General features: G+C 41.5%; 1 protein-coding gene across 3 annotated transcripts in view; it reads left to right on the top strand.

The window, feature by feature from the left end:
• The first annotated feature begins 113 nt into the window (after window positions 1–113).
• Window positions 114–16,093, top strand: part of GPBP1L1 (GC-rich promoter binding protein 1 like 1) — a 27,723-nt gene continuing 11,743 nt past the window's right edge. Inside the window, exons 1-2 of one of the 3 annotated variants that reach the window (XM_033152260.1) lie at window positions 114–239; window positions 14,449–15,265. The gene's annotated coding sequence lies outside the window, so the exon portion shown is untranslated. Of the gene's footprint in view, window positions 240–306; window positions 511–1,592; window positions 1,613–14,448; window positions 15,266–16,093 lie in introns of those variants that run through there. The other 2 variants (XM_033152259.1, XM_033152261.1) reach the window with 2 other exon arrangements.

The following is a 16,093-nucleotide window of genomic DNA, read 5'->3' on the forward strand; positions in this document are numbered from 1 at the left end:
CACAGCATCACGGAAGTAGCTGTGAAAGGCTGGTTTGCCTGCAGCCTCCGATAACACAACCAGGAGGATACAAGCTCACGCATGCGCAGAGCAGAAATGGAAGGCGCGCGAGAGCCCTGAGCAGCCTCTTTGGTGGGCGGCACGCGAAAGACTACTTCGCCTGGCTCAGGCGAGCCAGAGCACGAGCGGCGGAAAGCGAGTGCGCGTGCGCCCCGGTCTTTGGCACGGGCTGGGTCCAGGTGGGTGTGTTTCCCCCTCTTCCCCCCCCTCTTCGCACGCGTGAGTAGCCCCGCCCCCTCCGGCCCCCGGCCGGGCTGGGCCGGGCAGCCATTTTGGGCAGAGCTTTGTTATGGTTCGGTGTGGGGAACTCAAGCGACACAGAGAGTGAGGCGGGAGGGGGTGAGTTGGGGCCTGGTCCCGTAAGCACGGCCTTGTGTGGAGAGAAGGGAAGAGGAGCTGGACTTGAGGCGGCGCTGAGCGGCAGCCAGTGGCCTTTGGGGAGAGAGTAAGGTAGGCAGCGAGCAGGGGGAAGCCCAGAGCAGGCGAGGGGGCGGGAGCATAAACAAGTGGAGGTTCTGTTGCAGGAAAGAGCCGAGGGGGCGGCGGAGGCCCTGTGGTGTCGCTTGGCGGCCGGGAGAGTTGCTCGGGGCAGTTGTTGGTTTGCGGAAGTGTCGGGGGTGTAACGCTCGGGACAAGGGGCTTCGCGGAGAGGTGCTTGGCAAGGGTTGGGGGGGGGGACGTGGAGGCGGTGATAGCTAAGAAGAGGGTAATGGGGGGACCTGCTTGGAGGTGTGTGCGCGGGCAATTGGGGGGCAGGGCAGGGGGGGCGACTGGAGGTGTGCGAGGAAGGATCAGCTGGAGTAAAGAGTGAATAGCGGAAGGAGGAGGCTACGGTAGGCCTCTTGAGTGCAAAGTTGAGCAGGAGGTGCAGAGTGCCCAGGGCAGGCAGTCGGTGGCATGTGATTTTCAGGGCAGGTGGGAGAGTTTTGTTTTGTTTTGTTTTGTTTTTTGTTGGCATGTGGGTGAAATGGATTTGGGGTTCCAGCGTGAGTATAGAAAGGGAGGGAGAAGCTGATCAAAGCAGTTGTGAGACTAGGCTAAGGTGGGGGGGGGTCTGAAGTGTGGTTGGGGGAGGCGGGGGGGCTGTCGAGTAGGGCACAGGATTTTATAAAGTGCGAGGAGTTATTCTTTAGAGGAAAGGGGGCAAATGCTGGCTTTTTGGACAACTTGTAGACAGCTTGTTTGAAAACTCGAGACAGCAAAGTGTGGTGGGTCAAAACTAGGAATATTTAAGAAAGAATGGTTGACTTGGCGTAGTTTCCTTATAGAACAGTTTTCGTTTTCTTTTTCACACACACCCGCCCCAAAAAACAACAGCGACTCTGTGTTCAGGAACAAATATACCAGTGTCAGGACTGGATAATTATCTCTTGCCTTCCATGCAGACTGCCTTGTAAAATCTAGCATTGTTGTTCTTGCTGAGCAGGCTGAGAAGGAGGGAGTTTACTTGTGGGTGTGTTTGTAGGGAGGTACAAATAGAGTATTTTGAATATTAAGGCAGGAGGAAGGCGTATATACTTGTGTAATACTTTTTTGCTGCATATGACTCAAGGTAAGGAGTAGAGTGTCAGATTCTGGCAGTTACTGGTAGATTTTTTTAATGCTTGAATGGAATGTGCACTTGTGTCTTTCCTGTTGGCTATATAACTCTAGATGCTGCTTGAAATTATTTGGGTGGGGGGTGTAAAACATTTTTTCTATAAAATTTGGGTGGCTGAGTTAAAATATAAATGTTAAATAGAATCTAGTGCAAGTGTGGAAGTTGTTTTGTGTCTTAAAAGAATAGTTGCTTTGCCTGTTCTGCACCAACATTGCTTGGGAAATAGGGCAATTTGTCTATATGCCTTCTATGTAGAAGATAGTCTGAAGGAAACTGAACAATTCTTAACTTTTAAAGAGAATGTACTAAAGTAGTACTTCAGCCCAGTAACCTTAACAGTAAGAATTTGCATCTAGAGATCCATCAGTAATGATTTAGGAAATAGTTTGACTTTTAGATGCAATAGAAAAAAAGAGTTCCAGTGACCAGTGTTTTCTTAGGAGTGGGGGGAGAGACTTCAGACTTATAGGATCTACTTTTGTTTTTTTCTGGAACCTCAAGATCCATCAACCAGAGTTGGGTGCAAAAGGCATACCTAAAATTAAAGAATTCTGAGCCCAAGAATTTGTTTTTAGTACCAGACCTGAACTGATCTGACAGTTCTTCCACACACATAATCCACTCCTTGTTGCTCCCTGCCACCCCATTGTCTTCATTTCAGCAATCTGATTTGTGCATCTTGCTATTATTAAGCAATTGATAGTAAGAAATCGTTGCCAACCTCCTGAAAATCACACAGATCTTCCATTAAATCCCCAATCTCCGCACCCCTGTCTTGGGTGATCATTGTCAGGGTAGGGATGAGAACTAAGTATATTATGAAAGGATAATAGAATTTTTCAGTCATTTTGATAGGTACTACATTTATATAAACTTGAACACACTTGTGCACGAGTCACATGTTCTTTTTTAGATGTATCTCAAAGAGATTAGTGGGTTTGGGATTATTTGTATGTCAGCTAATACTTTTTAGTCGATTTACTATTTGCAGTTCTCCCTTTCTACACAACAACCATAAGTGAAATCTAACCTTACAGTCCAAGTACTGATTGCTGCATTAACACTTCTGCTAATAGTAATAGACAGATACAACTAAGGGTGGGGATTTTTAAATTAGATTTTGAGTTGTGTTGTCAAATTTCTGCTTCTGTTATATACCCTACTGTAGTGAGAAATGGAAATAAGATTAGAAATTTTCTTAAATCCTGCAAAATATTAACATTGTTATGCTAAATGCTCTTCAAATATGTCCACCCAGTTAATAGTCTGCAGCATTCCTATTCACACTAACTTCAAGCTGCATTAAGTGTAGTGGAACTTCTGAGCTAACATGTGGTTTACTGCACAGTTTTGTTTTAGATACCTGAGTTAAACCCAAGTGCTTTGTACATAGTAAAGCTTATACAGAAACTTGTTTAACACTTAGGCATTCTGGTGCTTGCTAGTTTTTCTGCCTCTGTAAATTAAGAGAAGAGTGTAAGCCTCACCACTCTGGAAGACTTCACTGCACCCGAAACTTTGACTGCCCTAGTAACAAATTGTCAATATTTATTTACCCAATAGTAGCAGTGCAAAAACATTTAGTATTAGAAGAAACAACAGAACTGGGGGGAAAAATTCCCAAAGAGGATAGGTTTCCATTTAAGTTTCTAGAATTTTGTTAACGTTTAAGGAAAGAGATGAGAATGGCTGTGTTGCATTCAAAGCAAGTACTGAAAGAGAAGCCAGTACTGCCTCACCAGTTGATTTGCATGGTACTGTATTCTGTAGCCTTTACTGACTTATGGACAACTGTTAAGGGGGAAGGAATGACTATTGTGAAAGAAATATGTTAGTCCGCTTTTTTGCTCCAATCTCTGTATTTTAGAAAGAACACTATACTTTGAAATATGAGGTTTTGATACTTCCCATCTCTCCACTTCCCCGTTCCCTACTCCTTTAGCTGTAAAAATAGTTGAGTACTATAAGGTAAAGTCAAACTAGATTGAGACAGGTGCAATGCATTTCTAGGGCACACATTTCTTTAAAAAGGTAATGAGACTGATGCCTAATTTTTATTCTCTTTCCTGGCTCCTAACATGTCTCCTACAGTAGGCGGCAGCATGTTACTGATTTGTCATTAATAATGTTAAGCTCAATCACTTGTAGCATAAGCATATATCGGGTCGCCAACCTTTTTGGACCATTTTGAATGTTGAGAGAATGCTGATGGTGCCAGTTGCAATATGGCGGCCATGGGGGAATGGCATGGCACAAAATTAGAGAAAGTAAAGATATTGTAGATTTTCTGCCCCTGAGCAACCTCATGCTTACCGTGGGAAATCAGCTGTGGAGGTACTAATGTCAAAGGCACAATAGCCTTGTTTTCCCCAATGGCAGTCCTAAACCAAAGCATAAACTGCCACCCTGTATCTACGTACATGAGAACAAGCCCTGTTTAAAAAAAGAGAAAGTCTTCGGAAATAGACGTGTGTACTGTGAGAAAATAGTGCATACCTGGCCTTTCACATTTTTTGTAAAATGGTATAAATATGACCTTGTAACATAGTTGCAAGTACCGTATTAGGTCAGAAGAAGAAATGCAAAAAAATAAATTGTGATGGTCTTAAAATCTAAGCTTTTTTTTAAAGACTGTAATATGTTTGGTTCATGGTGGAAAGAAAATTCTGTTAGAGATAATAAAGATAAAGTCTGAAGGGTGAATTCCACTGTGTATTCAATCAAACATGGGATTCACTCATGGCACACTTAAAAAAAAGATTTTAAAAGTATGTAATAGATGCTACTGACAATTAATGCAGATACAGTATTTCATTGGCTTAATTTCTGGAGTGTACACAGATACTAGTATTTTACAGCTGTGTGGAAATATGGGAAGTAGTAATTCAGGTTCAGGTGTAACTGAATTACAAAAAAAAATGGTTAGTTGTGTAAAATGGCTGACTTGTCTTCAATTTGTCTGACATGACTTTAAAAAAATATATTGAAACAGACTGCTTTTATTTTAGAAATATAATACATTATTTTAAAAGGGGGAGACTCAAAACCACTTATTTAACAATGTATGGTGTTTATACCCAAATAATTTCATCACCAAAATAGCTATGTATTTGTACAGGCATTTAAATTTGCCTATACCAAAATTGGAGCTTACTTGCAGCCCACTATGGGTTGAATCCAGCAACCATTGGATAAATGGAATGACTTCTGCTCCTGCAATAGAACTTGTCCTCCCCATGACCCCCAAATCTGAGGTAGTGGGTTGGGGAGGTGGAGGTACATGAATGAAAGCCATTCCACTTGTGCAATGATGTTTTCAGATACAACCCAGAACATTTTAAAGCTTGGGAAGTTTTAAATAGTGTGGCAGTGGAACTGGTCACCTTAGACTTTGTTTTATGGATAAATATATATGTTGTGATGGTCATCACCATTTGATGTTGATAGACATCTGTATTAACCTGAGATTCAAACAAGAGTCAGCATCCTCACATAGCCAATTTCACTCCTTCCTTCACCAGAGTGAAGCAGAGGAAGCTGCATCCAGACCAGGAGCCATAGTTATGGCTTTCAAACAAACCAGAGTATGAAGCCATGGTATTAAGGTGGTCACTGCATTAACTAGTTCGTAGTGTGAATGTATCAAGAAGCTGTCTGCTGCAGCTTCCTGGCTTGCTCATTTGTGCAAAGGAAGAGGTGAAATGGTTGTATGTGAGTTCCTGAAACTTATGTAAATCTTGATTTACTAAGCCAAGATTATCCTCTGAACATCACCCATGTACAGTGGTACCTCTGGTTACGTACTTAATTCGTTCCGGAGGTCCGTTCTTAACCTGAAACCGTTCTTAACCTGAAGCACCACTTTAGCTAATGGGACCTGCCGCTGTGCTGCCAGAGCACGATTTCTGTTCTTATCCTGAAGCAAAGTTCTTAACCTGAAGCGTTATTTCTGGGTTAGCGGAGTATGTAACCTGAAGCATATGTAACCTGAAGCGTATGTAACCCGAGGTACCACTGTATAAAGTATGCATAAATTAATATGGGTTCAGCAAACAATATGTTGACTTGGATGAAGCAACTCAATGATCAATTTTCAGTTGAGCCATGGCTTATATGTGTGGCGTTATGGATGGCAAAAATAATAATAGTCTAGTAATAACCCACTTCACAGTGATATCAATAATGATGCCTCTCTTGTTTCAGTGTACAAAGGGTAAATTCTTTGTATGTTAACCTGTAGTTCTGATTTTCAAGGGTTTCACAAAAGCTTTAGTAGATTAATGTGGGACATATTAAGCTACTAGTGAAATGCTTGTTGTGATGGACATTATATGTGTGTGTGTGTGTGTGTGTGTGTGTATAAACGCACATGTGTGGAGATACCGTGTACACTACACACTTACCAGGGGCACCTGCAGTTTGTATATAGAAATACACCCTCTTGCCTAAATAGAAATATATGATTTTTGTGGCCACAATGTAGCCTACTGTACAAAGGTAACAGTGTTCGAAACTCCCATTGTTTTAGGCACATTGTGCGACAGGGAATTTTATTAGCTTGAGCAGTTTCTGAGCTCTGGGCACAGTACTACGCCTAAGATTTCAGATTAAAACTGCAGTGGAAGGAAGAGAGGACCTTTTCTGACTCCCCACTTCCAGCTACTCTCTGAAGACTGGAGAAGAGACCCTCTTAAGAATATTAGGGGGGTGGGCAAGGGAAGGACTAGACCATGTGAAAAATGAACATAATATTTTAGCTGCAGTTCACTCATTTTCAGCTTTGTCTTGTTATTGAAAAAGCATTCCATCGTTGTACCTATAACCTAGGTTTAAGGTGCCATTTAGCTCCTAGCTTTCATATCTGTTTCTAACATTGGAAGGTAAGAGATATTCTGTCCACTCTTGTACCTAGTCCTTTCTGCAGCCCTTTGGCTGAGACCTTTCTCACTGCCATTTAAAAGGTTAATACCAATACCAATAACACAAGCAAGATATGATTGCATAGCATTCTTGTTGGCAGTCTAGCTACAATAGTCTAAACTGCAGTTTCCAAAATGTCTTCAAAAACAACCCCTTGAAAAGCTCATTGCATTATTCCAGTCTAGAAATTAACCAGCCATAGCCAGGCTGTCACTTGTCAAGGGTTGCAGTCAGCATTTCAGGCATAGCTAATAAAAAGCACTACATGCCACTGAAGCAATCGCACGTTAAAATGGCAAAGTTGAAGCCATAAGCACCAACAGGATGCACACCTGATCCTTCAGGGAGAGTGAAATCCTTTTCAGAACTGGTTGAACAGCACCTCCCTGGGCAGATGAACCACCCACCAACAGCACTTCCATCTAGTTACAATTTATTGGTTCTCTGCCAAGTACCAGGATAGCAGTGCTTCATCAGGAATTGACAGAGCTGGGTGTCAAAAGCCCCATAACCCTTTATAGGACTTATGAGTTCCTCAGCAGATAAGTTGCTGCAGAATGGGTTCCCAATAAAATAAAAATCTGAAAACCACTGGTGTAAATCATAAGCACTGCAGCAGTTGTCTGAACCACCTAAGAACATCCCACCAATTCACCTTCTTCCATCTAATCAACCATATTCAAGGTTTCAGTGGAAGGAAATGAAGGTGGAAGAACCATCTCCAGAACATGGCTTGAAATTTCAGATTCAACATGATAGTTACTTGATTTGAAGCTTTCTCAGAATACATGCAGATCCCATTACCTGAACATAATGCGTTTCCAGAAAATCACTCATTAGGCGAACAATCGCATAATGATCTGATGAATCTCATATTCCCCTCCTAACATTTAGTTTTGCCTTCAGTCACTGCCTCTGCTCTGCAGGTTATATTAATCACATACCTTTTGAAATTTTTATTGATCAGGGTTGACCATACCAGTTTGAATTTTGTCATCCTAAGGATGGAAGTAAGGGCTGTTGTTCGCTTTTGTAGAAGGTGAAAAGATGTGGTGTGAAATGTTTGTACTCTGTTCTATATGAGTTGGGCCAGACTGCTGTTGCTCCTTTTTTCTGTGCTTGAAAATAAACTAGGATTTAGACTGAAGCAGTGTTAGTTTATTATACTGGTTCATCGTAAATACATTCTGCCATATTAAACTGAAAGATCAAATTCAAAATTGTTAATATATGAAGATGTTTTCTTTGGTGTGGGAATAAGTTCAATCCTTCAAGTTCTGAGTGTCCAGATGCTAGTGCTGCTTGTGACCTATGGGCCAGTAAGTCTTAGTATGTGGCTGAACAGCACATTCAAGTGTTTTTGCCTACCAGTGTCTTCCAATACAGAATTCCATTGCTCAAAATGCATTTACGGTATATGGGAAAATGCAATGTAGCACTAACTAGCAAAGAACTACCTGTACTTACATTGTGTTGGAAGTTATGCAATCAAGAGGTGTAAGGAACAAATTAGGTTTCAGAAGATGAACTGTGTTTTTAATTGAGAACATGGTAACTGATCATTATTGGGTAGAATTAATGGAATCTGGACTGGTTTTTTGCAGCTTTATGTTTAAGGTTAGATAGTACCGGTAAATCTCATGTGAATCACTCAGTAATTTGTTTATACCTAACAAACATTGAGCTGTAACTGTATGCATCAGTGATTAGAAAGCTGTATGCATAAAACATGCAGTTTTCTAGAGTAAACTAGGTAGGCTCTTCTGCACACTCAGCTGTTTGCCATATTGGTTTATTAGTTGCGCTTAAGTCACAGTTTCCTGTGAAGTTGTGGTTTGACAAACCTTTGAAGCATTGAAGTAAGGCACTCAAGAGGAGGTAATGAGATGGATGAATTGTCATATTGCTAACTTTCAGACAGATGAGTGATGTATTATCTGTCACATCAGGGGTAGGCAACCTAAGGCTCATGGGCCGGATGTGGCCCAATCGCCTTCTCAATCCAGCCCACGGACAGTCCGGGAATCAGCGTGTTTTTACATGAGTAGAACGTGTCCTTTTATTTAAAATGCATCTCTGGGTTATTTGTGGGGCATAGGAATTCGTTCATTTCCCCCCCTCCAAAATATAGTCCTGTCCACCATATGGCCTGAGGGACAGTGGACCGGCCATGGCTGAAAAAGGTTGCTGACGCCTGTGTCAGATTGTTGAGAGGCTCACTGGGACAGTAGGTTCATCTGATTTAAACATTTACACACAAGGTTTTGACCACTATAATATGGATGTGGCACACAAACTTGCAATATTACCGTATATACCCGAGTATAAGCCGACCCGAATATAAACCGAGGCACCTAATTTTCCTACAAAAACCTGGGAAAGCTTATTGACTCTAGTATAAGCCGGTTCACCTTTGCCACTGTGGAGGAGGAGGAGGAACGAGCAGCCCGAAAGCAGCCCTTTCGGCTGCTCCTTCCTCTTCTTCCTTTGCCAAGTTTGCATTTATGCGAGAAGTTCAGGAATGGAACAAGCTGCCTGGGGATAGTAAAGAACCGCCATTCTTGTACACTTCTTAAGGAATGGTTGACTGGGGAGAGCAGGTGGCGGCACGAGCGGAGAGAAAGGGCTTCTTTCTCGCCGTCCCCACCACCTGCCTCACTCGAGTATAAGCCGAGGGCAGCTTTTTCAGCACAAAAATGTGCTGAAAAACTAGGCTTATACTCAAGTATATACGGTACATATGTATACATTTTTGAAGGGGGCATGATTTCATAGTGTTTCACTAGATATAAATTGCAAAGCCACGAGACACGCAAATAGCCATTTTAAAACTCTTTAGAAAGGAGCAGTACTAAAAACATTATAAGTAAGGGCTATTCTATGGAGATTACACTTAAATTTTTGTTCTCAATTCTATTGGTTATTCAGTGTCTGTGGTAACATCTGTTAGGTCTTTAATAAATGCACAGATGTTTGCAGATTTACATGTAACTGCATAGTGTTAATTTAACCCTTCTCTGCTTTGCTTCTCAGGTAAACCTGTAGTAAGCTGAGCAATAGCGTGGAACATTTATCCCAAAATAAAACCCAGTTACAACTTTGTTGAAAGGAAAATAATTTTAGTATTTGAGTTAAGTGAATAACTTTTCCTCCCAAGAGTTGTAATGTTAAATTCCTGAATTATACTGTATATTAACTTTCACTTTAAGTTTAGACAAATATATTACATCATTCATTCTCAATTGTTATTTGCTAGAAGGGTAAATACTAGTTATCCTTGGATGAGCACCCAGCTGACACCATGCATCTGTTTCAGCTGGAGAGCTGTAGTGATAGATGCCACAGCACTGCAATGTGCTTTTCTATTAATAATACTGACATTTTTGAACAACTAAAAGTACACACCCAGAAACACAATAATTGAACAATAGGACAAAAACAACCTAACTTTAGGAATGGAAGCAAGAAAAAAGTATAATCGAATCTAAAGATACATGGTATACATCAGGGGTCCCCAAACTAAGGCCCACGGGCCCGATAAGGCCAAGGGACTTGTTTATCCGGCCCGTGGAGACCCCCGCTGCCCACTGCTGCTGCCTGCTCTTACCGGCACAGCGCTGCGCTGCGTGGCTGCCCACTTCCGGGTCAGAGGAGCACCAGAAATAACTTGTGCGCATGCGCAAGCGTTATTTCCGGTGCACATCCGGGTTGGAGGAGGCCCATGCACATGCACACAAGCTATTTCTGCTGCTCCTCCGACCCGGAAGTGCTCCGGAAATGGCGCATGGGCGCGCGCTCTGGCCCTAGGCACAGTAAGTCTGCTAACCCCTGGTATACATTCTACTTGTCTTTGTTTTCTTTGCCTTTGTTTTCCTTCAAAGGATCCTCACTTCTGAAGGGAAAGTTGAAGTTGGGATACAACCTTATCTTGCTGCACTTAAGCTACACTCTGTATAGGAAAAAGAGGTGGGGGAGATGCTTATGTGTAACATAGATCAGTAGAAGATGACTAATCAGAATCTAGAAAAGGGTTCTGTATTTTTTTCAAACAATTTAAAAGTTTGCTGCCTCTTGTAGCTCACCCACTTCTTGCATACCAAATCCAACATTCCAACCCGGGCTTTCAGCTGGGTCCTAGTCTTGACACCTAATGCTTTGCTCTACGCAGCACATTTAAACCATGAGGAGCCCTGTCGGATCAGACCAGGGGTCTATCTAATCCAGCTTTGTGTTCTCATAGTGGCCAACAGATGGAAGCCCACCCAAAGGACATGAGTGCTATGATACACTCCCACCTGTGATCCACAGCAACTGGTTTTTATAGGCACTCTGCCTCTGATGCTGATGTAATATAGCAACTGTGACTAGTTATTCTAAATGTAGAGTAATGGGTATCTCTGCTTGCATGATAGAATGATTGTGAGGGCGGTGCAGGTGGATGAGAGTGGGTAAGCCTCATTGCACCAGCAGAAACCCTTGTGTTGGCTCCTGCTAGCAGAACTACTTAGCCTAACAGGTCTATTGTCAGTAAAATATAACTGAGATCCACCCACAGGCTTTTGAGCATGCTAAAATCAAGTTACATTTTCAGTGCATTTTTAAATTAAAATTTAAACTGTGTAAGGCAGACGCCCCCAAACTTGGCCCTCCAGCTGTTTTGGGACTACAGTTCCCATCATCTCTGACCACTGGTCCTGTTAGCTAGTTGTAGTCCCAAAACAGCTGGAGGGCCAAGTTTGGGGATGGCTGGTTTAAAGGGAAGTGCTGCTGGCCTTACATTCTTGCCATGGTAAACCATACTTAATGATTTACTGTGAGCATACCTTTCTGGACTGTTACTATTTCCCTTCTAGGGCACAGTGGAAGAAAACTATGATCCCTGGCTTAGTATTGCATCTGAATTGGGAATTACTATTAATTTCACTCCCAAACAGACCATGGTTTGTGAATTATGCTTTATTTCTACTTGTGCTAGCAGAGAGAACACAACAGCCCAGCAAAACATGTTCACAATAAAATATTAAGTATGCAGTGTGATGTGTGAACTACAGTGTGTTGTCATGTCAAAAATATAAGTATTGTAATAAAAATCTGAAAAGCTTTGCATTTGTTTGGATATAATATCTAAATCACATTTAGTGTTTTGATTCCCTCTAACCCCATCATATATATAGCTGTCAACTTTTCCCTTTTCTTGTGAGGAATCCTATTCGGAATAAGGGAATTTCCCTTAAAAAAAGGGAAAAGTTGACAGTTATTATCATATATTTAAGTTCAAATACTCTTGGGAGCAGAATGGTGTGTAGATGAACTTTTGGTCTCATTCAGCAGGGTTCATCTTCTTAATTATTTTTTGAGATACTTCATTAGGTAAAACTAACCTATCTTTTTAGTTTTGTTTACTTCAATAAGTCAGAAATGTTAAATTGGAATCTATTCAGCTTAGGGCATCAGGATATGTTCCAGGAAATCAACATTTCTGGTTTGAGTTGAATCCTGAGAAGGCTTTTGTGTGTGTTAATGTCTCTTGCCAAATGTTGAATTCCCATCTAGGAGATATGGAGTTCAATTTCCAGGTTGCGAATGGATCGTTAACAACATCCCTTCCTGCCTTAATTGGTAAAAGAAAAGTTATCACTTCACTGGGGACCTGCATGACTAGAGGACCACAGTTCCTGGCCATGCTGGCTGCACTGATAAGAGTTGGAGTTCAGTAAAATCTGGAGAACCACAAATTTCCCATTCCCAGCAGAGTAATTATGGGGCTAGTATATTAAATCAGTGATTCTTTTAAAAAATAATGTGCCAATCTTGACATAGAACTTTTTGAATCAGGCTAGAGCGGCTTTCCCTGACTTGGAACCCCTTCCACCCCCAACTACAGCTCCAGCTAGCATAGCTAATGATTAGGGATGGTGGCAATTGTAGTCCAAAATGCCATGAGAGCATCAGGCTGGAAAAGGCTGGACTAGAGCATATCAGCTTACTACTTTGCCTTGATTATAGCTCCACATTGGGCTATATGAGATAATAGAATCTTAAGAGTTGGAGGGGATGCAGGGGTCATCTAGTCCAACCCCCTGCAATGCAGGAATCTCAGCTAAAGCATCCATGACAGGTGGTCATCCAACCTCTGCTTAAAAACCTCCAAGGAAGGAGAGTCCTCTGCCATTTGTGGGAGTCTGTTCTACAGCTGAACAGCTCTTACTGTCAGGAATTTTTTTCCAAATGTTTAGTCGGAATCTCCTGACAACTTGAAGGCATTGATTCAAGTCCTACCCTCCAGAGAGGGAGAAAACAAGCATGTTCCCTCTTCCACGTGACAGTCTTTAAGATATCTGAGGATGGCTATCATATCGCCTCTCCTCTTTTCCAGGCTAAACATACCCAGCTCCTTCAAGCGCTCCTTGTAAGCCTTAGTTTCTAGACCCTTAATCATCTTGGTTGCCCTCTGCACATGTTCCAGCTTGTCAACTTCCTTCTTAAATTGTGGTGCCCAGAATTGGACACAGTATTCCAGGTGTGGTCTGACCAAGGCAGAATAGAATGGTACTGTTACTTTGCTTGGACACTATACTTCTGTTGATGCAGCCTAGAATAGTGTTAAGCTTTTTTTTTTTTTTGCTGCTGCTGCTGCATTACATTGTTGACTCATGTTAAGCTTGTGGTCCACCAAGACCCCTAGATCCTTTTCACATTTACTGCTAGTATTCCAGGTGTCCTCCATCCTATATTTGTGCATCTGGTTCTTCCTGCCTAAGTGCATTTGTCCCTATTGAAATTCATTTTGTTGGTCTGGACCCAGTTCTCCAGTCAAATCTAACTTTAGTGGAAGTATGTATCAAAGTGAAATTCAGGCCTTAAAGAAATGAACTCTATGCAGAATACCTTAAATGCTGCTGTTCTGGTTTTTTTTTGACCAGTAGGAAACCTTCCATAATTTACCTTTTGTGATTGAAGGCCTATAATTTCTGCTATGGTGATAATGGAACATGGAATTTTTAAATTCTAAAATGCATAGCATCCCTAGTGATGTGCTGGTGTTGTTGTTGTGTGTGTATGCGTCCAATTTAAAATAAGTCATAGCTTAGTAGCTGTTAGGGTTGATTAATTATAGACACTGTATTAGTGAGGGTTATTTTGATAGGTAGTAAAATCTAAGATTTACATATTCAGCATTGCATAGTATTGACTGTGCTCAGTCCTCATTCAGTTGACTTTGCAGGTTTTGCCCCCTTGTAAAGTGGTTTGTGTTTTTTTTTTTGTATATATCTGCAAGCCTCAAGGTTCCCTCTGAGCAGGCAGACAACTTTCCTTTTATTTCTCTCTGGCTCTTTTTTGGGGCGCTTTTGTTGGTATTCACTGAATTTGCAATTAGAGAGTGTTATTTGTATCCTCTGTTGGTAGTGCATGTTGGCAGACCTGTGTTTGAACATGGCGGCACCTGCAAAGTAGGTATGTCTGGAGTGTTGTAGTTCAAATCCTTATTCATGAGGCTCACAAGGTAGCTTTGATGGTAATAATAATAATAATAATAATAATAATAATAATAATAATAATAATTTGTACCCCGCCTGTCTGGGTTGCCCCAACCACTGTGGGTGGTAAAGTCTCTCAGCCTAACCTACTTCATGAATCTATTTCATGAAGACAAAATAAGGTGGATGGATGGGGTACAAATAGGATAACTTTCAAGTTATGAATGCTGAAATAGGGTGTTGATTGAAAATAATCACAGGTAACTTAAAAGCTGGCTTGCTTCATGGATTTCAGTAGAAACTGAAGACATGGAAAACTTATAATATGTTATTGAGCTTTTATATCCTTTTTGCTTCATTTACTGATAGGTAATACTGTCTTTCTTTCAGAGAATACTTCGTGAATTCTACACTTTTCAGAAGATCGTCACCCAAATTCATTATAATTCACCAACTTTCTCTTTTTTAAAGCAACAACTCAACTAAATTAGTTCAGGGAGAGATATTTTCTGGCTTAGCCCTTACTTTTAGCTTTAATTGAATGCATTCATAGCAACAATAGGACAGAAATCATTGTGATCAAGTTGCTTTTAGTTCCTCTGCAAGGAAATTTAAGTTACATTATGTGAAAATCCTTTCAAGATACAGTTTTAAGAATGCTAACACCTTTTTTAGCAACTGTAAAAGTGGTGAAGATGAGTCTTGCATTTTAGAACTTCTACAAACAGAAGTTTTTAACAACATTTTCAGAATTTGCAAGATACTTCATGGTCCTGCCACCCACCTCCCCGCCCCCATTCCAAATCAAGTGTTGCAGAAGATGAACAGAGTGGATTTGTGGAGTTCACCATTAATCATGGTGTCTTTCTGAATGCTGTGCATATGTGATAAGTACTGTTTGTAATGTAAAGCTGAGTTGCATAGCATTGTAACAACAGCAAAATTAATGAGGTGAATGTAGTTGTGGCTTTTCAAAAATGCACACTCCCTTTTAGGTATTTTTTTCTCATATAAGTGCAGAGAGCAATTAAGATGAGCAGCTAGAGGGGTGAGGGGTGCAGTCAGGCACGAAGTGCGGCTTCTCGTGCTTCCTTTGGACTCACCCTTGCCACAAAGCTGGCATAGGTGCACCCTGGAGAAGGAAGAAATCTGGAGAGCCAAGAGAAGTGCTAAAAGTGAGAGTGGTGGACTGCAGAGGCCGGACTAGGTAAGTCATTGTGGGACTTCTTTTGTTTATAGCTATATGAAAATACACAATCTTTGCGCCTTCATTTCCATCTCTGTTGTGATATTTCACAACAGGTATGTTCAAATGATCATATCTTGATTTAATAAGAAGAAATATGAAGTCTTGTGCACCCAAATTGCAGCTGCTCCTTTCCTCTCTGCATGAGGTGGCAAACAACAGGGAAGTTTTTAGTTAAAAATATATCCCATTTAGTAGCTTAGGAACTCACCAAGATTTGAAGCCATGGCTTGAGGTTTCCTTCAGATGGTGTCTTAGAAGCATAGAATCGTAAGTTGGAAGGGACCCGAGTCATCAAGTTCAACCCCCTGCAATGCAGGAATCTTAATTAAGCATGATACATGACCATGCAACCTTTGCTTAAAATCCTCCATGAAGGAGAATGCACCACCTTACGAGAGAATCTTTTCCAAAAGAGAGAGAGAGAGAGAGAGTCTTTTCCACTGTTGAACAGCCTACTGTCAGAAAGTTCTTCCTGATGTTTAGTCAGTATCACCTTTCTTGTAACTTGAATCCTTTGGTTTGGGTCCTAGCCTCTGGGACAGGAGAAAACAAGCTTGCTCCATCCTCCACGTGGCAGTCCTTTAGATCAGGGGTAAGCAACCTAAGGCCTGTTGGCCGGATGTGGCCCAATCACCTTCTCAATCCGGCCCGCGAATGGTCTGGGAATCAGCATGTTTTTAGTAGAATGTGTCCTTTTATTTAAAATGCATCTCTGGGTTATTCATTCATTTTTTTCTTCAAAATATAGTCCAGCCCACCACATGGTCCAAGGGGCGGTGGACCGGC

Source organism: Lacerta agilis, chromosome 6 (genome assembly GCF_009819535.1).
Source record: "Lacerta agilis isolate rLacAgi1 chromosome 6, rLacAgi1.pri, whole genome shotgun sequence".
In the NCBI taxonomy this organism is placed as follows: domain Eukaryota; kingdom Metazoa; phylum Chordata; class Lepidosauria; order Squamata; family Lacertidae; genus Lacerta; species Lacerta agilis.